A 23835-nucleotide genomic window follows, 5' to 3' on the forward strand; every position below is an offset into this window, starting at 1 on the left:
TAAATACCATGTTTATGCCAGGAATTTTCCAATTTATATTCCTACCCATATCTGTTTTTCTCTCTGTCTCCAACTCCAAATTCATATATTCAAATGCCTATTTGACATCTCTATTTGGATGTCTAATCGCAACATCTCAAACATCATGTCCAAAACTAAATACATTATCTTCCCCCAAACTTCATACTTCTGGTTACTAAAAATCATAGGGTTTTCTTGATTTGCTTTTTCTCACATTCCACAGAAAATTAATCAGGAAATCTTGCAAAATATATCTAATATCTAAACAAACTAAGTTTCAGGTTAACATTTTCTCTTTCCGGGATTACTGCAACCTGCCCTTTGGTTAGGTTTCTCACTGGTCAACCTGTATTAATTCAATACAATACTGCTCGTTTAAAAAGGTAAAAATTATTGTCACAAAAATGGAGCTTTCCTTTCAATTCATGTGCCTGATTTAATTTGACTCTCTAGTGGACTCAGAGTTTCAAGGTCAACATAGTATAGCCTATTCTAATTTAGGTAGAATGATGCCACAATATTCTTGCTGTTTTTGTATATTTCTTTGACCTTAGTTTGGGAAATATTGAAAATGTATTTCTAAACAATATAATTATAGTGATTTTCCATAAGGCATGCTTATCTGAAGGAAACAATTTGTCCTGTAAAGTCACATATCTTCCTGTGTATCTAAGAAGCTTACGGAATAGGTCATGTTGCAACAAGATATAAGTTTAATATTTCAGAATATAAGCTGCTCTGTGAAAGACCTATGTAGTATTAAGTGACCTGTGGGACAAATGGGAGGCCCTATTATTTTGGCACTATTAATGATGTACAAATGTAATAGAAATAAGCTCTTTAATTGTGTAACACTTTATCTCTCCAGACCTGTTTTTTGTCTCCTCCGCTCTGAGAAAATTGAAGCAAATCTTTAGACCTGTTTCTTGGTATCTGAGCACAGCTGGCCAAAGCAAATAAAATATTCAAAATACAGCTTTATTTAAAAGTACTTTAAGGATGTTTTGGGGATGTGATTTGTCATTTTATTTCTCTTCCAAAACGTTTCAAATCAAATTCTAGTTCTTTTTCAGAGAGTCTCAATTCAGTTCCTTCCTTCCTTCCTTTCTTCCTCATTCTTATGAACAGAGTACTCTAACTTCAGGCCTTTTGTAGCCTAAAAAATGAAAACAAAAAATTTACATTGTGGATATAAACAAAGAAACAAACAAAAATCTTACATTACGATCACCTGTGCAACCTTTTAGCCAATTTAAATATTGTGTCATTTAGCTGATAGCAATTGCTGATGAGGAAGCATAGCAGAATGGTTAAGAGCCTGGGCTCTGAACCAGACCCTGTCTGTCCTCATTCAGAACTATCACGTATTGCTCAGTGCTTCACCTCAGAGGTCAGACCATTTTGGTCTCTCCGCCAAATAAGATTAATTTTACTTTGTAACAGCCTAACTATGCCCTTAACATTTAACTTTAGGTGGACAGGGAGTTTTAGTCAAAAGAAATAAAAATGTGCATTTTAGAAATCTCACTACAAAAACATCTAATAAAGTCCAGAAGAAATGCAAAGTGCTTGTTTTTTGTTTTGCCTTTCAGTAATTTTACAGTCCATGCAGAGGTTTTCTTTTACATAGTTCCTGCCCTCTTCTTTCTCCACTTATTTCTATCATTTTTATCTCTCAGTCCTCCCAACAAGATGCAGATTCTCAGTCATTTGGCTCCATTCAGTTTTCTGTGAATGCAAAGAAGGGGATTGCAGATCATTTTAGATTGAAGACGAAATCGTTGACATCCTCCTATCTGACTAGATCAGAGCTAGTGGTTTCTTTGGTTAATTAAAATATTTTTTTTAAGTGTGGAATTTTAAACAAATTTTATAAAATCTATACATCTTGTTTTAATGTAAAGAGTAAACATATGTGTTCATTCACCAATTTTGTGATATAGACCCAGGTCTCTTTTTTTGAATACGTGTCCATTAAATAAAGTTTTTCAGAGTATTTTATACTAAAGCATACCCATAATCATCTATGATTTTCACTTCAGAATTTGTTAAAGAGACTTAGAACTTAAGGATACTTAAAGCTGTCTGAGTGAACAGTAATTCTAGATTTTGAAACTTTTTCTCCTAATTTTTAACAGTTGTTTCAACAGTACTAGGTTTGATAGCAATTTTTTGATTGGCTTGTCCTTGTTAAGATTTTCCAAAGCATTCCATTAGTGGAAACCACATCTTTTTTTTTTTTTTTTCATTCTGTTTGCATTCATATTTCATTGGTTTGCATAATATTAACTGAATTCTGTAATTACGTTAACAAGTAAAATTAGCATAAACAGACTTGAGAAGTTAACACCTGACTTTCAGTAAGAACATAGCTCTACAGTTTAGGAGAAATGGTCAGATATTTTAATGAACAGCTTAGTACCTAGACAGTTCAGCATATTGTAAATCTCAGTGAACAAATAGACTCTGCAGGCTATGTTAATAAATCTCACGAGTTGGTTAAGGTGAGGTAAATTACAATAGCTTTTGCTGGAATTTTAATGGCTCATGATGCCACTAGTCTCCTTCTCCTTTCTCATCTTATCTAAAGACCCCTTCTTCCAGCAAGGAGTTGTAGCAGGAAGAAGGGACAGGGTGAAAAGAACTCCATACTGCAACACTTATTTGTACACCTAAAGTCTTAGGCTAGAGTAATATATCTGTAACACATTCAATATGCTGAGTTTTAACAGAATTTATCACTGGCAGCAAATAAGTAGGGTATCTGAAGATAGATACATAGATTATGGATGAACTAAAGAACTATATATTATACTAGTAGAATAAGAAATGGTATATATTTGTGGAATTGATGTAATTTTAATTATTAGCCCAGGTGTTACTGAACACAAGTGCAGAGTGAGGCCAAACAAACTGTAACGTCGTAGTTTGGAGCAGAGAAAGGTTTATTGCAGGGCCATGCAAGAAGACGGGTGGCCCATACCCAAAAAACCCCTGAACTCCTTGAAGGGTTTCAGCGAAGCACTTTTGTAGGCAGGGTGAGGGAGAGGCGTGGTTAGTTGTTGCTTGGTGTTGAAACTTATTGGTGTTGAAATCCTTTGTTCTTGTAGCTGTTCATGTAGGTCAGGTCACGATGTTCCTGTAAGCCTCCAGTAAAATAAATGTTATTCTCTGTTCTCTAACTTTTTATCTCTGTATGAATGGGCTCTTAAAGGTCAGAGCCCTGAGGATAGGCTATTCTATATATTTCAGGCTATAGGTAATACTCTTTTACAAAAGGTGCAGAGCCAGCATGACTGAGCACAGGCAATAGGACAGATCTAATATGGAGTTAGATTTGTTCTTCCCTATTACACAGGAACAAGGAATTCTTACCACAGCATTGGTCCTTATTTATCACGTCATTGGTTAATTTATGTTTTTGCAAAGCTATTGGTAAATATCCACTTGAATTGTTTAACTTGTACTAGTCTTCTTGTCTCACATTGGCACTATAACATACTTTCTCTGCTCTAAGCTTACTGATTTACTCTATACTATGTATTTCTATTGGTTTTAACTGCATTATAGAAAAAGTAGGATTAATGGGCACTTAATATATTAGTTTGCTGGCACTGCTGTAACAAAATACCACAAAATGGGTGGCTTAAACAACAGAAATGTATTCTCTCACAGTTCTGGAGGCTAGAAGGCTAGATCAAGATGTTGACAGGCTTGGTTCCTTCAGAGAACTATGAGAAAGAATATATCCCATGCCTCTTTGCCTAGCTTTTGGTGGTTTGATGAAAATCTTTAATGGTTCTTGGCTTGTAGAAACATCACCCAAATCTCTGCTTCTATCTTTATGTATGTTCTCAGGCATTCTCCCTGTGTGTATATCTGTCTCTTCACGTGGCATTCTTTTATAAGGATAGGGTCCCACCCTACTCCAATATGACCTCATCCTAGTTTAAATAATTATATCTACAAAATCCTATTTCCAAATAAGGTCACATTCTGAGGTACTTCTGAGGACTTCAGTATCTGAATTTTTGAAGTACATAATTCAACCCACATCACTTATTATCTTTGAATACAAGAATATGTAGAGAAATTAAATAAACGTATAATTTGAACTAGGAGAAATTGTCATACATTTGTCTAACACCTTTACTGTAAATCCCATAAATGAGGTAAGGGCTTAATATTGCTAGGACACAAGAATGAAAATCAAAACAACACCATGACCTAACAGATTTATGCTTGGCTAAAAGAACTAGATTTTTTTTTTTAATCTAAATTCCTCATTCACAGGAATGACAGCAAATCTTCCTTCTGATTTGTGTTTCATTTAGAATTATATTCAGCAGTTATAAACATGAATGAAAATATACTGTCCACCATCACTACCTTCAAATCACACATTCTTAATATGAATCATCAATTTTTCATAGTTTATACTCTCTTCCTATTTAGAGCTACATAAATAAATTATTAAAATTCTTTTTTAAAGTTCAGTAAGTATATATACATATAAAATTTCCTTTCCCCTCTTCAACAATGTTTATATAACACTGACATTATTCTTTTAAAGCACAGAGTACTTTAGTGACCATTTTAATTGTTTCTATTATATTTACCATCTTAGAATTTTCTACATTTCTTTTCCATGTCTCAGCTTACTTTCCATATTTGCTTCCTTTCTCTTCTATTTGCATTTGAAACGCTGCTTTATAAGAGCTTCATTTGTCACTCAAGTTTTCATATGGTTTTCCTGTTTTATTTTGAAAAGTGTGTTTTCTATCTTATAATTACATTTCTCCAAATTATAGTGTATAAAATGTTTGTCTCTTGAAGTTATGTTGTTTATGATACACTGTATTTTTTAGACTTCTTGTATAGATTTTAAAAGTAAATGGGCAATGATAAAAAGTAACGTAGGAACAGACATCATATCAAGTAATATAATTTGGACTCCTTTGGAAATCAATTACATTTTTTTCCAAAATCACGTAAACATAAATCATATCACAACTTTATTATTTTAAGTGTGTCCTTTAAGTATTAACAGAATTACAGCTAATAAAATAGAGTCCCAGAGAGCACTGATTTGCATCTGTAATGCCCTTTAAAGATCAACTCTTGCCATTATAAGTCAATCAAAAATCAAGTTAAGCCCCTTGACATAATTGGAAGTTTTAAAGTGATCTGAAGAGCACAATTTTCTGTTACATATGTCAAAGCTAGATGGGAAAAGTACCATGGGAACAGAAAGGTCAAGGGCTAATCCACTCCAAAGTCATTAAAGATCATATTTAAATTGCTTTGGAAACTTCAAGGTTTTTAAAGCCATCATCAAATTCCCCACCAGGACAAGGTGCCTCTGACATGACAGCCACTCTGTACAGGGAAGGAAGCAAGTTCCTTTCTCTGTCAAGCTGAAATGGATCTTTGGCTTTTTAAGTTTATTTTGTTATGCATATTTATGTATTACACAAATTAGTTAAATTTTAAAACAACTTTATTCTGTGTTATAATAGAAGGATTTTTTTTTTAGCTAAGTGAGCCTACTTCAAATTGAATAACACTGTATTTGAAAAATTAATTGTGGCAGTTTGCACAATGCCATCATATTAAATATTGAAGGAAAGGAGTTCCCCATTTATCCTGAGTATATCACCAGCATTGAAGACCTGGAAGAACAAAGTAATTCCCTAAGAATTAAGGCTACAACATGAGCATTTTTCATAAATCATCCAGATAAGATAATTACTTCATTGTCATTACATTTGGGCAGTGGAAACCTATTTTATTATAAGCATTAAATCATAATCATTTAAACTTGCTATATGGCTGTGTAATCAAAACAGTGTTAGAAGACATATAAACATATCCACACACCACTAGTAAGTTGCTGGAACAGAATAAAGTACATAAACATATCCAAATATGTATATATTTGTGCATTTACTACATAATAAAAGCTGCATTTAAATTTAATGTGAAAACAGGTTATAACAAATGGTTTTGGCAGAAGATAAAAGTAAAAATGGACGACAAATCTATGAACCAGTATGCAACTGGAGGAAATGAAAATGCCAATGTGACTGGATATCACATTTTACCCATTAGACGGACAAATTTTAAAACAATAGTTGCCTCATTATTCACAATAGCCAAGATATGGAAGCAACCTGAGTGTCAGTGGATGAATGGATAAGGAAGATGTGGCACATATATATATATATATATGTACACATATACACACACACACATACATACATACATACAATGGAATGTTCATTAATCAGCCATGAGAAGGAAGGTAATACTGTCATTTACAACAGCATAGATGGACCTCGAGGGCATCATGCTTCTTGAAATAAGTCTCACAGAGAAAGACAAACACTGTATGGCAACCCTGACATGTGGAATCCAAAAAAGCCAAACTCATAGAAATAGAGAATAGAATGATGGTTGTTAGAGGCAGGGAGTGGAAGAAATGTAGAGCTGTTAGTCAAAGGGTACACACTTCCAATTAGAAAATAAATAAGACATGGGGATGTAATGTACAGCATAGGAGATATCGTCAGGAGTATTGTATTAACTTTGTAAGGTGACAGATGGTAGCTAGGCTTATTTTGGTGACAATTTCACAATGTATACAAAAGTTCAACCACTATATTGTACATCTAAAATTAATATATTGTATGTCAATTATACCTCAATTTAAGTAAGTAAATAAATAAAATGTACTTTTATCATATATTCTTTTTATATGTATGATATGTCTCACAACAACTTTCTTAATTAAAAAATTTGCAAAGTGGAAAAAAATAAAATACGTGAAACAATTGATAATATCAAATGTTGGTGGGGTGGAAGAAACTGAGAATCTTAAAAACCACTGGTGTATGTATAAAGTTTGCTCACATATTTTTATAAAGATATTTGTCAGCTCTAGTAAAATGTGAACTATGCACACATTTGACAAAGCAGTCCTACTTGTAAGACTTTGCCTTCTGAAATAAATGCAACAGTAAATAAGAATATATTATAATAGTATTTATTGCATCATTATTTAGAGTGACAAAAACTCTAAATAATGACCATTACAGTAATGACCGTTATTAGAAAAACTGAATAAATTATTTAATATCCATATTATGGAGCTATTACATTTTTAAAAACATGAGTTAGATCTGTAGATACTGACCTGAAAAGCAAGTAATTTCAAGATGTTGTTTGGAGGAGAAAAAAGCAAAATTTGTTTTAATGTGTGTAGTGAGATGCCATTTTGTAAGAACAAGGCAGCGGGGGCAATATATAATGGTGTGTATAGCTACAATTTAAGGCCAAATTTATGCTACCTAAGCTTTATTTTAAGTCAAATCACATATAAAAAGATCTAAGCATCTGGATTGGTTTAACACTCTATATTGCTGTCATTCAGACATTTTGTTTAAGTATTCAGTGTTTCAGACAGGAGAAACACAGGAGTAAATTATTCGCTTGGGGTTTACTGATTTTTAAAAAGGAAAGTTCAAGTGCTAAAATAAGTAATAGGTGACTACAAGTACTTCCTAAAATTCAAGTCCCCTGATAGTATCCAGAAAAAATGTATACTTCTCTTCACCAATATCTCTGACCATAAGGGAAACAATGGAGTAAGAGAGAAGATGCGTAGCTGTTCAACTTGTATCACCAATTTTTGCCTTCCTCTTAAATTCCTAAGATCCCTGCTCACCTTAGGGAAAGTCATTCTTCGTCCTAGAAAGTTAGAATAATATATGACAACTAGTAAGTTCATATCACTGCATCTTTCCAATAGTCCTATTAATATAAGACATAGTCTAGTGTGTATTTGATGCACATTCCAGATACAAATTGATATTATGATTCCTGTATGTGAGGTTATCATTTTATCATTTTTAGAGTCATTAAATGGCATTTATTCATAGCCCAACTCAGTAACTAGATGTGCTACTGTTTCAAATAAATAAATACAATGGACTGAATTGTGTTCCCCTCAAAATCCATGTGTTGAAGCCCTAACCCCCTGACTGTATATGGAGATGGGGCCTTTAAGGAAGTAATTAAGGTTAAATGAGGTCATAAGGGTGGGCCCTAATCCAATATGACTGATGTCTTTATAAGAAGAGAAGGAGACACCAGGGATGTACATACACAGAGCAAAGGCCATGTGAGGACAAAGGGAGAAGGTGGCCACCTGTGAGCCAAGGACAGAGGCCTCCAGAGAAACCAAACCTGCCAACACCTTGATCTTGGACTTTCCAGCCTTCAGAACGGTGAGAAAATTAATTTCTGTTATTTAAGCCACCCACTCCCTGGTATTTTGTTATGGCAGCCCTAACAGACAGGTATACATCTATAACATGCTTTATAATAAAATGTGTTATATATATTGTCATACAATAAACAATTGTTATATTGTAGATACATATATATACACATACATATATATGTGCTAGGATTGCCTTAACGAAATACCGATGTAGCTTAAACAAAAGAAATTTATTTTCTCATCATTCTGGAGGCCGGAAAGTCCAAGATCAAAGTAATATGTTTTATATTTATACAAAAACTCAGACATGTGTAAGGCTACGTAAAACAATCTCACCGTATACGTTAAAATAAAAGCTACACTGGGATGTTCAGGTAGAAATTTGTGCCCTAACCCGTGACACCAAAAGAATGGTAAGATACAGTGTGCATAGAATTTGGAAAGTCAAGTTGTGAAAGAGACCAACGTTGTGCAATTATTTTCCTTATTTTCATTTCCTTCATCTTCATCCTGTTCCTCCACCTACATCTGGTGTGAGTGGAGAGAACGTTTGCTACAAATGATCACAGATTTATGGTCCTAGAAAAACTGAAAGGTCTACCAGGAGGCCAAGTCATTTAACCAGCTGTTCCTGGATCATGTTTTATTACTTAGGATTAGACCATAATGATACAAAGCCATTTAACATGTCCCTCAAGGAAAAGTGGAAACTTGCTTAAGTGATCATGAATCAACCACTCTAATAAGGAATTAAATTGCTTTGGAAAAACTACTGGGAAATCCTCACTGGAGATAGGTATAAAGAAAAAAAGTCACATGGCAGGATGCGATTTGTGACAGGGACACATGACAAATCATTTTCCCTAAAGAAATTTTTTAGAAAGCAGTAAGTTTACCTAGAGCAAGAAAACATGATTATAGTAAAAAGAACACTAGACAGAGAAATTCGGTAACTGAAAATTTATACCTCTAGATCATGCAACCTCAGTAGGGCTGATATCACCCCCATGGCAGGGCAGGGGGATTGATTTTTGGGGAGAGTGAAAAAATTTTAAATACTGTAGTGGTGTGTGGCCCTCCAAAAGACCACAGTACCTAAACAGGCTTACAAGATATCTGTGGTGTTACAGTTTCATGGAGTGGAGGTGAGGTGTAATTAGGAAAAATTTGACTACAAAATTCCTTAGGGAAGTGATAGCTTAAAAACAAAAAAAAAAGGTTAAGAAACACTGCTGTAAGTCAACTGTAACATGTATGTATGGAGATAAAGACTGGAAGAGTGCTGGACCTGTCTGTTACCGCCCCTTGATAAGGAACCTTGGCTATCCCGCACTCACAGCCCACCAAATTCCCAACCTGCCGTCTCCAAAGCACTCCCCACACTTTCTCTGAGTTGATAGGAGGCTTATATTCTCTTGGTTTTCTCTACCTCCTGAGTTCTTGCTTCTCTCTGTTAGTCTCTGTTCACTCCTATATCAACCAAAATGTGGACAGAGCCGCTTCACAATATTCTCCAAAATAGTATTATTATTTTTTTTAATGTGCTCAAGCATTTGTGAGTCTTGGTAGCTTTTACTCCAAAGTTGGTCATAATAAACAAGGTCACAGAATTTAGTGGACAACAAGCCACATTAAGGTACAAATCAGACAATTAAGTTCTTCAAAAACCCTGCTGGCCAACCCACAGCTGGGAGTTAGTCCTGTATCCTCCTCATCCGTGCTGAACCCCCAGCCTCAACCTCGCCCCGGACACACACACAACTTCTCTTCCTTTCACACAAAAACGTTCACACCTTTTCTCTGGAACGTTAGAAGCAAAGGATCTCTTGGTTACATCCCTTTTTAACTGCTGGCTTACTGTCTGTGATGGTTAGTTGGTAAACATTATTTCTGGGTGTGTCTGTAAAGGTGTTTCAGAAAGAGATCTGCATCTGAATCAGTAGACTGAGTAAAGATTACCTTTATTCAATCCACTGAGGACCTGAATAGAAGGAAAAGACAGAAGAAGGGCAAATTTGCTCTCTGCTGGAGCTGGGACATCCATTTTCTTCTACCGTTGGGCATACTCCTAGTTCTCAGGCCTCGGGGCTTAGACTGACACACCATTGTCGCCCCTGGTTCTCAGGAATCCAGGTTTGAACTATACTGGGTTTGAATTATACCACCAGCTTTCCTAGGTTTCCAGCTTGCAGAAAGCAGATCATGAGACTTCCCAGCCTCCGTAAATTACATGAACCAATCCTTCATAATAAACCCCTATCTATCTATCTATCTATCTATCTATCTATCTATCTATTTATCTATCTATCTATCTATGTTTATATGTATATCCTATTGGTTCTGTTTCTCCGGAGTACAGTGACTAATACAGCATCACTCATGCCAAAATGACTTCTGTTACGTTTCTAGGTGGTTTCAATATCCATAAAGATTATGTTTTCATTTCTCCAGGTTTTGAGTCCCTTCACCTTTTCCTCTCCAAATTATCTTCCTCATTCAACTTCAGCCACTTACTTCAACAGTCATAAGCTAGGCTTGTAATTACCAGTAGCTGTACCCTTTCTGTAGTTTTAATTCCAAGCATTACCAGTTTTTGACCACCACCTCTTTCCATTTTTCTCCTAATATTCTGACTGCAAAAGTACTGAGATCTCCAACTCATTGATACTCTTACCATTTCACTTTCCCTCACCCCCCTTCATGTCTTCTCTAGCATTCTAATCCAGTTTCTACTCCAGGGCAATCATTATCATCTTTTCCTTTTGAAAACTTTTAACTCCCTCTCATCTCATGTTTGTAAAAAATGAATAAACAGAAACCTCAATTAAACAGAGTTGGGAGACCAGAAGGGGGAGCTCTCATGCCTGGTGAGACAGCAGAGCCCAACAGGAAGGAAAAAGACACCTCTTCTTTCCTGGCAAGGGCTCAGCCAATAGAAAGCCATGGACTCCTTGTTTACTTAGCCTTTCCAACTTCCTTTTTCTCTCTATAAAATTGTTCTCCTTCCCTTGCCGTGGGGGGATTAACCCGTGGCTCGCCATGGTTGCAGACCCTGAATTGCAATTTCCTGCTGATCCTGAATAAATCATCTTTGCTGAAGAAGTAACTGGCAGTCTGTTTGTTTCAGATTAACATGCTCTACCGTCCCTATTGACAAAACAATTACAAGCCTGGTTAAATATAACTTCTTTCTTTCTCCATGCCTGTACTGGCACAGCTAAACATGACTATAGAAAAACACACAATTAATGATAAATCATCTCACTTTAAATTTGTGACCTTTAACCTGGAGAAGGCCATTTTCCTGCCTGGTAATTCTATTTCCTTTTTTGCACTTCATTATATCATTCATTTCATGTTACAACTTTGTGTGCTTCCTCTCCATTCCCATTCTCAGCTGATGATCATGCTTTTCTCATTGAGAATCTTGAACTACCAGAAGTTCCATAGATTTTTCACCACCAAATCTGTCCCTTTTCTACATCTGTATCCTTATATTCTGCCTTTCTGCCATTACCATAAATAAACTATCTTCGTCCCTGAAACAAATTTCCTCCATTTCTACACTAACCCTTTTCCCTTCCATCCACAAGGGATGTGACCAGTTACAGTAAGAAGGACTGTAATTGTCATGAGTATTTCCTTCCTTTTTTAATGAATATGTTTGTGTGTGTGTGTGTGTGTGTGTGTGTGTGTGTGTATGGCAAACATCTTTGTCTTCTTTCCTCTTTTACTCCTTTATTGTGTAACATAACACATTGACTTTATATCGTCTTTAAGTATTGTTAATTTTACATCATGGATTTCAAGTTATAGGACATCAAGAGAAGAGTAAACATTATTCAAGGACTTTACCTCCTCTTCTAGGGAGAGGATTTTTGCATTTTCAGTTGTATGCAGGAGAGTTGTATCATGTTAGATAGAATTATGACTTTATTATTGTCTTTATTTGGAGACCGTGTATGGCTTAAGGAAATTCATATAGGCATCAAGTTGACAGGGGTGGACTTGTGATTTTATGTGTTAACCAAGAAATGGCAAGATAGCCCATAAAAGGTTATTTATCTGTGTGGCTGTGACAGTGTTTCTGAAAGAGATTAGCCTTTGAATCAGTGAACAAAGTAAAAGAGATCCACTCTCACTGATGTGGGCAGGCATCATTCAATCCACTGAAGGCCTGAATAATAAAAAAAGTGGAGTAAGGTTGAATTATTCCTCTTCTTGAGCTGGAACTTCCATCTTCCCCTGCCCTTGGACATCAGAGCTCCTGGTTCTTATACTTTTGGACTCAAGGACTTATACCAGCTGTCCCTACTTTGTTCTCAGGACTTTGAGCTTGAGCTAAATTCTATCACCAGCTTTCTTGGTTCTCCAGTTTCCAGATGGCAGACTGTGGCACTTCTTGTTCTCTATAACTGTGTGAGTTAATTCCTAGAGTAAATCTCCCCTCCCTGTCCCCCTCAATAGATAGATAAATAGATAGATAGAGCTATATAAATAGAGGAAGATTTATTTTAAATATGTGTATATATGTATATATATCCTATTTATATTTATTTTATATATGTGTACACATTCTATATATCCTATTGGTTCTGTTTCGCTTGAGAACCCTGATTAATACATATAACTGTGTAAAAAAATGACTACCAAGCTTAGTGGCATAAAAGAACCATTTATTATACCTACTGACTCTTGGATCAGGGATTCTGACAGCACACAGCAAGGATGACTTGTCTGTACTCCAAAATGTGTGAAGCCTCAAATGGAAGTGCTGAAGGCTGGACATTAGAATTATCTGCAAATCTGTTGATGCTGGCTGTCCGCAGGGAGACTCAGGTCCTTTCTAGGTGGCTTTTTCTCCTTGTGGTTTCACCAGAAAAGCTAGTTTGAGCTGCCTCTCAGTGTGGTGGCTGGCTTCCCCAGAGAAAGCATGCCAAAAAGAACAAGCCAGAGAGAAACCATAACATTTTTATGACCTAACCTCAGAAGTCACATAGTAACACATTCACTAACTCTATTGGTTGAACAGTCATAAAACTCCTACCAGGTTTAAAAGGAGGGAATACAGATACACCTCTTCCTGGAAGGAGTATCAGAGTTACATTGTAAGAAGAGCAGGTGAGATGAGATGAGAAATGTTGCATCATTTAGAAAAATACAATCATCCACATTTGCCTCTGTAGATATTGTCAAGAATTTCCTTGTTCTCTGCCTCTTTACTGATGAATCTGGCTTGGCGTTCTTATTTTCTGTAGTTTAGGTGAAAGCCAGTCACATGTAATGTTAGACACGTGTTTAGACCTATCCTAACGACAACATATAAATGTATGGAATAACCTGTGTGTGTGTATGTGTGTGTACCTGTGGCATAATACGAAATATATTTGGTCTTTATCGTTAGTTCTTGACACAGAGCTACTAAATCCCTTGGAACTTCCTGAGAGAAAAGAGCATCTTTTGTTTTAATGAGGTGACTTTTTTTTTTTTTTTAACATCTTTATTGGAGTATAATTGCTTTACAATGGTATGTTAGTTTCTGCTGTATAACAAAGTGAATCAGCTCTACATATACATATATCCCCATCTCTCCTCCTGCTTGCGTCTCCCTCCCACCCTCCCTATCCCACCCCTCTAGGTGGTCACAAAGCACCGAGCTGATCTCCCTGTGCTATGTGGCTACTTCCCACTAACATGCTCCTAGACAGACAGCTTCAGGATGGGGGCTGGTCACCAGACAGATCAAACCTTGATTAGAAGTCTAGAACTTTCAGCCGCATCTTCTCAATCCCCGGAAATAGGAAAGGGCAGAAGATTGAGTTAATAATCAATCATACCTGCATGATGAAACCTCTTTAAAAACCCCTAAATGATGGAGTTTGGAGAACTTCCAGGTTGGTGAACACATGGAGGTACTGAGAGAGTAGCATGCTGGGAAAAGGCATGGAAGCTCCATACCCTTCCCCCATACCTTGCTCTGTGAACCTCTTCCATTAGCTGTACCTGAGGTGTATCCTTTATAATAAAATAGTAATAATATGTCAAGTGACTGACTGAGCTCTGTGAGCCATTCTAGCAAATTTTTGCACCTGAGGAGGGAGTCATGGAAATATCAATTAATAGCCGGTTGATCAGAAGTACAAGAGTCCCAGGACTTGTGACTAGTGTCTGAAGTGGGGGCAGCCTTGTGGGACTGAGCCCTTAACCTATGGGGTCTGTACAAACTCTGGGTAGTTACTGTCAGAACTGAATCGAATTGTTGGACACACAGATTTTGTTTGGAGAATTGGAGAATTGGTTGTTGGTGTTGAAAAACACTGCAGAGTGTGCATATGTGTGTGTGTGTGTGTACATATATATATATATGTAAAATCGTGCTTGAAAAATGACTCATTTTCCAACATACTCTTTCTGCAGATCAAAAATAAATTAGATATCCAGTCCTAACCACAGAGCTTTATTTGGAGATTCCTCAATTATTATAAAGGTATTTCTCAGCATGAACGACTTATTTTCCAGAGATAGGTATTCCAGTCTAGCTTCCAAAATTGGAAGCTAGCCATGTGACAGCTATCACATCCTTTTATGCAATTTATTTTAACAAGATTAACATTTCCAGTTCTCTAATCTATAGCTCCTCTATTATGGTTACCCTCCTCCACTGCCCCCTCCGGACCTATCCAGCTGGACCCAGATTTAACCCAACATTTATCACAATTATCCAGACATGGTTTGACCAGAGCCTACCATGTGACTGAACCTCAGTCAATGGGTTGAATGACTGTTACCTGATTTAATACTTACAGCAGTTTTTTGAGGTATGTTTTACTATCTCCGTTTTATAGATGAAAAAGACCACATATTTAATCTTATCATACTTCAGTTAGTGAGAGCCAAATTAGACCCCAGAGCTCTCTTAATTTTCTATAAAACAAAGATGCCTCTCTTTGGGGCTAATTCTGCACCTGTCCTCCGCTTTTATGACTGAGAGGCTACTCATCCCTCATCTTAGAGGAATCAAGATTCTGCTGCCCTCTTGAGCCTGCAGTTTTTTCCTTGTTTTGTCCAGTGATGCATAGCCATGCTTATCACAAAGCTTGAAACCGTGGGTAATCATTAGTCAAATCCATTTCACCTGCCTTCACTAATCAAGATTGTTTTCCTTGCTACTGCAAAAGACTTGCATGACCTCCAAGCAGCACGTTGCCTACAGTAAGATGTTTGCCCAAGTTGTTTTCCAGGAACTTGGAGTCAGTTGTGTCTAGTTCGAGTTGAGCTGGTTAAGACTGTATAGGACCACTGACCTTCCAACTGGGCATGCGCAGATGTCCACTCGGTGACCTTTTGATGTCTGAGGGCCAAGAACTCCATGCTCAGATCCTGCTAAACGCCTCCAAGTTTTAATACACGGAGGCCTGTAGCTTAGTTATGCCTGCGATTACTGCACCTTTGTCCAGTCTCTTTTCCCCACACTCCCCATGCCTCAGACCACCCTGATTCTTTATTCTTTATCCCATAAGTACCCTTAGCCCCTTGTCTTCAGGGAGGCTAGCCCAGGACTTGTTTTCCCATCTCCTTGCTTGTTTGCCTTGTGGAAAAAAACCCCAAAACCTCTGTTTAAAACCTCGGCGTCTCAGTGTTTTGGCTTGCTGTTCTTCGGATAAAATGAACCTGTTTGGGTAACAAACTGTTGGGACAAACGTTAGAACAACCTAAAACAGGAACAATATGATATGAGATCACCACCATGTTTGGGAACAGAATGTCATAGTTGGTGTATAAAACTTGGAGTGAACTTGGATCAAAGTGCTTTACAATGTATTAGGTTCAAAATTAGAGAATCAGGTAATTATATGGCAAGAGAAAAGAAACTATCCACTTAGAACCAAAAAAAAAAAAAAAAAAGAAGAGGAATGAATTTCTAAAACTGAAATTCTCCTAATTAAGCTCACCACCAAAGCAAGAGTTAATGGAAAGTAACAGACATTTAGTTCATGCTGAGGGATAGTTATAGAGAAAGAAAGGTGCTGTGTTCCCTCTATGATCATAACACTTAATGGTGGAATAAGTAAAAATATAACTATAATATAAGGCAAAATAAGGTGAATGCTGTAATAGAGCCATAAGTAAAGTGCCATGGGGAGTTGAAGGAAAGGTCAATGCCAAACAAGTCACAGTATAGAAACTAGATTGACAAAATAATATTGCAAATTTTGTTAACCAAAGAGCAGACATTTCTTCCTGACTCTGGGGGAATTGCTCATTGGTAGGGCAGCCTTCAAGAGCAGTATAACACTAAACAGAAGCGAGGCCAGTATTAAATGAATTTGATGGCTGAAACAGTTTTCTGCTCCTGGGCCTATAATTTAAAGTCATTATTGGGCCTTTGAGGCTAATCCCACTAGAACAAGTTTAGGGGCTCTGAGCAAAAGACAAGTAGAGAGGGGGTAAAGTAGCACCAGCAACTTCTGGTAAACAAATTCTGAAACTTAGTATTTCAATAATCTCTTGGGAACCAAATTCCAACTATCAGAGGTATTTTATGACTGTAATATATTAAATTTACTTACATGAGTAGCAGCACAGGTGTGTCTTGAACTATAAAAATTGAAAACAACCTTCTAATGGTCATAAGAGGGTGGAGAAATGCCTTTTTTTTTTTTTCTGTTAAATAATGGAAATGCACCTAAGGCCTGGAAACCCTTAGAATTAGGTAGCAAAATTGACAAACTGACTGGCCTGTGTTATTTATTTGTATGTAGAGCTTACATTTTGTGGATATATGTTGTTTTCTTCTACGTTACATGTATTTAGTTTGAGACTAACTTGATGTTTTAAGATATTTCATTCTGTAGATCTTAGTTATTTAAATATTATTTGGAATGAAGGGATTGATATCTGACAAATTTTTATGGGACATAGGATCTTTTCATTATAAAGTTTTGATAAAGGCAGCCTCCACTGATTTTCCAAGTTAAGAAATAAAGTAGTCCCTTCAAACTGTTAATCATATTAAGGTTGATCCTTATTTTGTTTATCTAAGAAAAGATGAAAGCCTGGTCACTCCAGGCATGCGACATTGTCGACAGACTTTTCAGCACTCCTCCTAATTTATGGCCATTCAGTGGGAACTGAAAAATACTCAGGTGGCTGATGGTAGACTTCGCAGTGATTTATTCACAACATCTGCCATCCGATCACAGATCACATAGGCTCCATTCAGCAGTCCGTGTCTCGTAAAATGGTGTTCCTCCTGAGTTCCTTCTCTTGGGCAGGTCACTTCCCCTCTCAGATAGGTATTGAAAGAGTCTGTCTCCCAAGAGAATTATAGTGAATAAAGTCACTTTTCTGAATCATGTCGTATTTAGCCAGGCAGTTAATAGAAAATGGGGGGGAGGGGGTGATAAAAGGAAAAAAATAACCTACTGCAGGAATCTTAACCTTAGGATTTCATATCTACTTGTAAAATCCAATAGTGTACTTTTATTTTTTTAAGAGATCCATCTTCCAGAAAAGTATCTGTGATATTTATTTGTGAGAGAGATGATTTCAGGGAACTGAATATACTTACTTTCTCTGTATTATCTGCAGAGAAAGTAAGAAAGTAAATGTGAGCACATACATATTTATGCACAGTGAGCTAATTACGGTTTTGTAAAAGAAAAACAATCTCAGATTTCTACCTATTGTGATGATTAAAATTAATAAAGCCACAGATTATAAACAAAGATTGTAGCAATTAATATGCAGAGTACAGTTAGTTCCCAATACATTTATGACCAGCTGTAAGCTTATTTAATAATACAACGGAACACAATAAGGTTCAGTTGCCAACTTTACGTTAAGTTGCCAATCTCTAAACGTTGCGTCCGCTCGGATATGTGCGTGTTGCCGACACCCTCTGAATTTTTCAGAGACATCGCATAATGAAACCAAAAGCAAGTTTAGAGCCGTTTAGAAGAAACAAGGTTCTGATTGTTTTTGAGGTCGCAGCAAACCATTTGGCACAGAAATAAACTTCTTCAACAAGTGAAACACGAAGAGCTCATCTATCAATCTTTCCTTTGTATTATGTACTTAACACCAAGATATGCTTGGCTGGGAGACCAGCCTCTAATTACATCGCGAGATATATGATATGCCAACCTTGTAGCACCACATAACCGTTTTCTTCTTTTCCCAAAAGAAAATGCAGTACACTAAGTTCAGAACCTGGGTTGGGATCCTAGCTCTGCAGTTTACTTGCTGCGTGACGTTGGGCAAATCGTTTAACCTCTTCGTCCTCAGTTTCCTCACCTGTAAAATAGAAATAATTTACTCATTTCATAGGTTTATTGTGACTAATGACTAAAATGACTAAATAGATGTGAAGTCTTTGGACAGGGCTCGGCACATAATTTGTGCTACATGAGCATAAGCTATCCTTATTACCATTGTGTCTGGCGTGCGGGGAAGACGCACATTGCGCAATCACTGCATCACGTACACACGTCTCCTTCAAACACCCCCTCTTACTTCTCTTTCGGGCTCTTCTCTTGCAGCTTCCTCTGAGTGTCCCCAGCATACCTTTTTTTTTTTTTGGTCTTCACCAGGCTCACTTGCTTTAGCCCCCTGTGTCCAGAATTGCATCCCACACCAATCATAGCTTTCCATTGCTCCATTTCTTACACAGAACTTAGCTTTGTCTCAGCTTCTACACAGTTGGATCCTCTCACCTTTACTTAATCTTGTCTTCACATACCTGAAAGTATATTTACTGTAAACACCGAATTTGTTCCCTCTCAGCAAACAAAAGACCTTCTATAAACTAGTCTCCAGTATTCTAGAAATGTGAGTCGGGAATTATAAGTAAGGTTTTTAAAAATTTTTTGGTAATACAGGCCACACTTACTACCATTAATGTGATATATGATTTATTTTCATAAATATCCTTCACCGTCCAGTAATTTGATGCCATTGAAAGAAACATTAAATATACGAAAACATTAGCAAGTGTGTGTTCAGTGTAGTAATTTAGAACAATGGAAATGGTTTTATTTACCTGTTCAGGCTACTTAGTGCCTAAAAGTCATGACTATAATCTTTAGTTAAGTTCCATATTCGGTTATAATAGGTAAAGATATATGAGCAGGTTTTCTTTAATCCGGACTGTACAAAAACTAAAACAAGATTACGTGTATATGTATATTTGTACAAATTTACTCAGAGAGTAGTAAATATTTTGTAGAGTTTTCATGTAGACAGAGATATAGATAATGCAAACTAGAAAAAAATAATAAAGTCACTCTCACATAAATTTTCAATGCTTCCCAATTCAGGAAATAGTGAAAATTCAGAATGCTTAGCTAGATGAATGTGAAGAAAATTGTTTTCTACTGGAGCATTTAAAACCAGCTGTAAAAAATCCTCAGTCATTCCCCTACACACACCACTGCACACCCTCTCCCCCAGCCACAAACAATCATTCTCAGTTCAGATTTAATTTGTAAGTTTCCATCACTTGGATTTTTATTGTTCTAGTAATCTTTGCACTTACTTACACAGATCTGAGGTTTTCTACTTCCAATATAGTCTGAAAAATGTCAGTGCTAGTTACCATTTTCTAGGACCAATTTGTCTCTGTGTGGTATGAAGCTGTCTTGCATCTTTCTCTTTTCTGAAGGATTGTTCTCCTACTTGTGTATTTACTGAAATATCATGAACTATAGGTAGGAAGAGGATATCATCTTAAAAGGAGAGGGTAGTAGGCAAATTGAGTCAAAACTGAGACATACTCTCATTAATGCTATGGTGATTTACATCGTATTCAAACACCCTGCTCCTTCAGTTACAGAGGTTTAACTATTTAACTTGTAGTAGGAGTCCCGGCTTGAAAGACAAAACTAATGATCACAGGTGTCAGAGATCACAGTGTGCCTCAAAAGGATTATCTTGAGGTCTGCTAGGATTCAGCTGGCACGAAGGAATGTGGGACTTCCTATGAAGTAGAGGAAGGAAGATTCCTACCTCCAGTAAAGAGCCATGGACATGGGGCTGGTGTGGGTGAGAGAATTGTATCTGCTGTTCAAACTTTCTTCTGGTCCCATCTTCATGGTATATTCTCGATGGATGGCTAAACATGGGTAAGATAATAGAAAAGAGAAAAACACCAGGAAGCGTTTTTGCACTTTACTCTCTGGGTGACTCTTCTGGGACGAGGTGGTGGTATAAATCTCTGGTGGTTTCAGGGCTGGTGGAATGTGGCACTGACAGCTCTGAGGTGTGTCCCTGCAGTCTAAACACGGTTGGTGGGGACAACTGCAGCCTATGATGCCAGTATCACCACAGGCAGCTGGACAGGTGGAGTGGAAATTGTCATATGCTGCATTGCTCATGAGCATGAAAGAAAGAGGGGTGAGGGGGAGGAAGGAAAGAAAGGAAGAAGAAAAAAAAGAAAATATAGACCCAGCAGAAAATGCTCTGTGAAAATCAACATTGCTACTTGCAAAAATATACAATTCTATTACCTTTTAAAGGATTATAGTCGTAATTTCCTGTTACTACTTTCCCTTCTTTGCAGGATTTCGCTCTACAAGTTATATCTGAAGGTCACCAAATAACGAAAAATATTTTTGAAAAATATTTCAGCCTGAATGCCTTTTTTTCCTTCTTAAAATTAGCTCGGTCTTTTAAACTCACTCACTCTTTTATAGCTATGTCTTAAAAACAGGGAAAAATCTATGAAAAAGACAGGGAAAAACTGTCATATGTTTTTCTTCATTTTCTCTCTTTCCAGAAGTGAATTACTATTTTCAGTAGCATTTTCCTATGAGAGTCATGAATCATTCTAGCCTATTTTGAAGAAGGTTCTTATGACATTCTTTATGCCCTACCAATGATATAAATATTTGTTGTCACACCTAAATATGCAACTAATTTAGTATCCTAAAATCTTTCAGTTTCATCCGTCTTTACCTTGATGTACTTCATGGCCAGATTTGAATGTAATTTAAATATATCGTATTTGGTAAAAATTGAAGTTAACAAAAGGAGTAGCAAAAATAATTATATGTTTTAAAATGCACTAGATTTAAAATTAAAAGACCACAGTGTCAGTTTACTCTAAGTGATAACAATGTGAGTTTTAAGATTTTAAAATATCCAAGTTTTATGACATGTTAAAAAATGTTTCTATAACAAGTTTAAAATATTTATAAAATTGATAAATTAAGCATTCAGCAAATAATGAAAGCTCTTTAAATATAAATTGTAGTCTTTATTAAAACTCTATTTTTTCTACTAATATCAAAGTAAATTATATAAAGTAAATTTGAGTCTGACTAACCTGTCAATTCGATTTAAAAATGACATAATTCGGGGCTTCCCTGGTGGTGCAGTGGTTAAGAATCCGCCTGCCAATGCAGGGGACACGGGTTCGAGCCCTGGTCCGGGAAGATCCCACATGCCACGGAGCAATTAAGCCCGTGAGCCACAACTACTGAGCCCACGTGCCACAACTACTGAAGCCCTTGTGCCTAGATCCCGTGCTCCACAACAAGGGAAGCCACCGCATTGAGAAGCCCGCGCACCGCAACAAAGAGTAGCCCGCGCTCTCTGCAACTAGAGAAAACCCATGCGCAGCAACGAAGACCCAACACAGCCAAAAACAAATTAAAAAAATAAATAAATCTTAAAATGACATAGTTCATAACATATTTTAGTATTAATCACCCAAAGAGAACAGTGTTGTACTATGTATACTATCAAGAAAGTATGCAAATGAGCAGCCTTCTCCTTATGTTCCTTTGTTAAATATAAGGTAAAATCCCCAAAAATATTTGGTTCACATTTTTAAGTTAACCCAAATCACCACTCTGTCAAACCGGTGTTCTTTTTTGGCAACAGTCATTGATTAATCCTTGATTAAAGGGATGAATGGGAGAGTCTCATTCTAGTTCTCTCACAATATGAGAAACAAAAAATTGGGAATCCCACAACTCCACACCTGCAATGGCCATAAACCGAGTTCAGTACAAACAAATATTTATTGAGAAGCATCTGCGTGCTGAGGACAATGTTATATAGTACAAAGGCCTAAGTATGAAGACAATAAATTCCTGGCTTGCAAAGAAGAATCAGACAGATAACAAATTGACTATAACAGAAAGAATAACCATCCAAGAGCTGTACTAGAACTACAAAACCAGGTCAGGAGCTCTGAGTATGAATACATTTGCATCAATCTTAAATCTGTCTCTTTCAATAGATTGTTTTCTTTTTCCCTCTATTCTTCCATTTTGTTCTCATTCCTTTTTTCCAAAGGAATTAAAAATACAATATCCAGTTTTCACTTCAACTGATAAAAGGTTGGACAAGGTCTTTAAAGGGAATATAAAGAAGAACTGAAAACTTGGTTCAATTATTGTGGTATGTGTAATACACTGTGTTCTTTATTTTCTTAATAATGTGATATTGACAAATTAAAAAGACAGTGCTGATTATTTCATATGTTCAACTTCTAGGTGGAAATGGCTCTACGTATAGTAATAATCTTAAAAGCCAATGTTGTTTTTTTTCCCAAGTGCCCAAGTGCTTTAAAAAACACACACACTGTACTAACAGTGATTATTCAACATGGAATGCACTTACCTACTCCATGAATTTTTTAAATTCCCCTTTCTTTCAGAGTGCACTTATGCACATGAAACACAGTTTGTAGAGGCTTATGGATCTCAAGGGATAAACACTACATGCTCAAAAAAAGTCTTGTATGGTTATGGCATAGGATCCCCGATTACTTGTTTTCAGTTACTCAAAGAAAAAAGATACTTTTGGCAATTCTTAATGAGAAAACAGATGATTTTAGTTGAATTTATTTTATAACATGTGCAAAAATATAAGTATCACCCCAAATTTCCATTAAGCACAAAATTCTTTAGTAAGATTTGGACGTATAATATTATTTCAGTTTGGGAATTTGTTACAAGATAGAGAATTACTATCTACTTATAATCAGGAGAGCCTTAGTGTGGTACGTTTGTGTATGTGTGAGTGTTTATTGTGTTTATAAGGCTTTTTTCCCTATATCTGAGTTAGAAAATAGAAACATTCTTTTCACATCCATGTATGGCCTGGAAAATTATATATCCTGTATTGTGAAAATATTGCTATGGCTATTAAGTTCTTGCCCTATTTACCCCACCTGATTTTTATGAAGATCTAATTTTTAAAAGAATGTGAAAATTTTTAAAAACTATATACTTATAAATTATAAAGCTCAAAAATTTGATGAATAACAATTTAAAATATCTTTATTATTAAGTATCATAATATAGCAACACTACTCTAGAATTGAGAAAACAGTACATTAAAAAGTTAGCAAAGGGGGAGCTGAAATTTTTTTAACTCTCTGCTTTTCAGTGTGAATACATATTTCATCCAATTGTATTTAAAGTGGATAATGAATAATAGAGTACACATCATAACCTAGAACTGGCATCCCTACCTCAAAAAAAATTCTTTCCCAGTAAATGCTGTCAAGTAATAAATAG

Source organism: Balaenoptera musculus, chromosome 9 (assembly GCF_009873245.2).
Source record: "Balaenoptera musculus isolate JJ_BM4_2016_0621 chromosome 9, mBalMus1.pri.v3, whole genome shotgun sequence".
Lineage (NCBI taxonomy): Eukaryota > Metazoa > Chordata > Mammalia > Artiodactyla > Balaenopteridae > Balaenoptera > Balaenoptera musculus.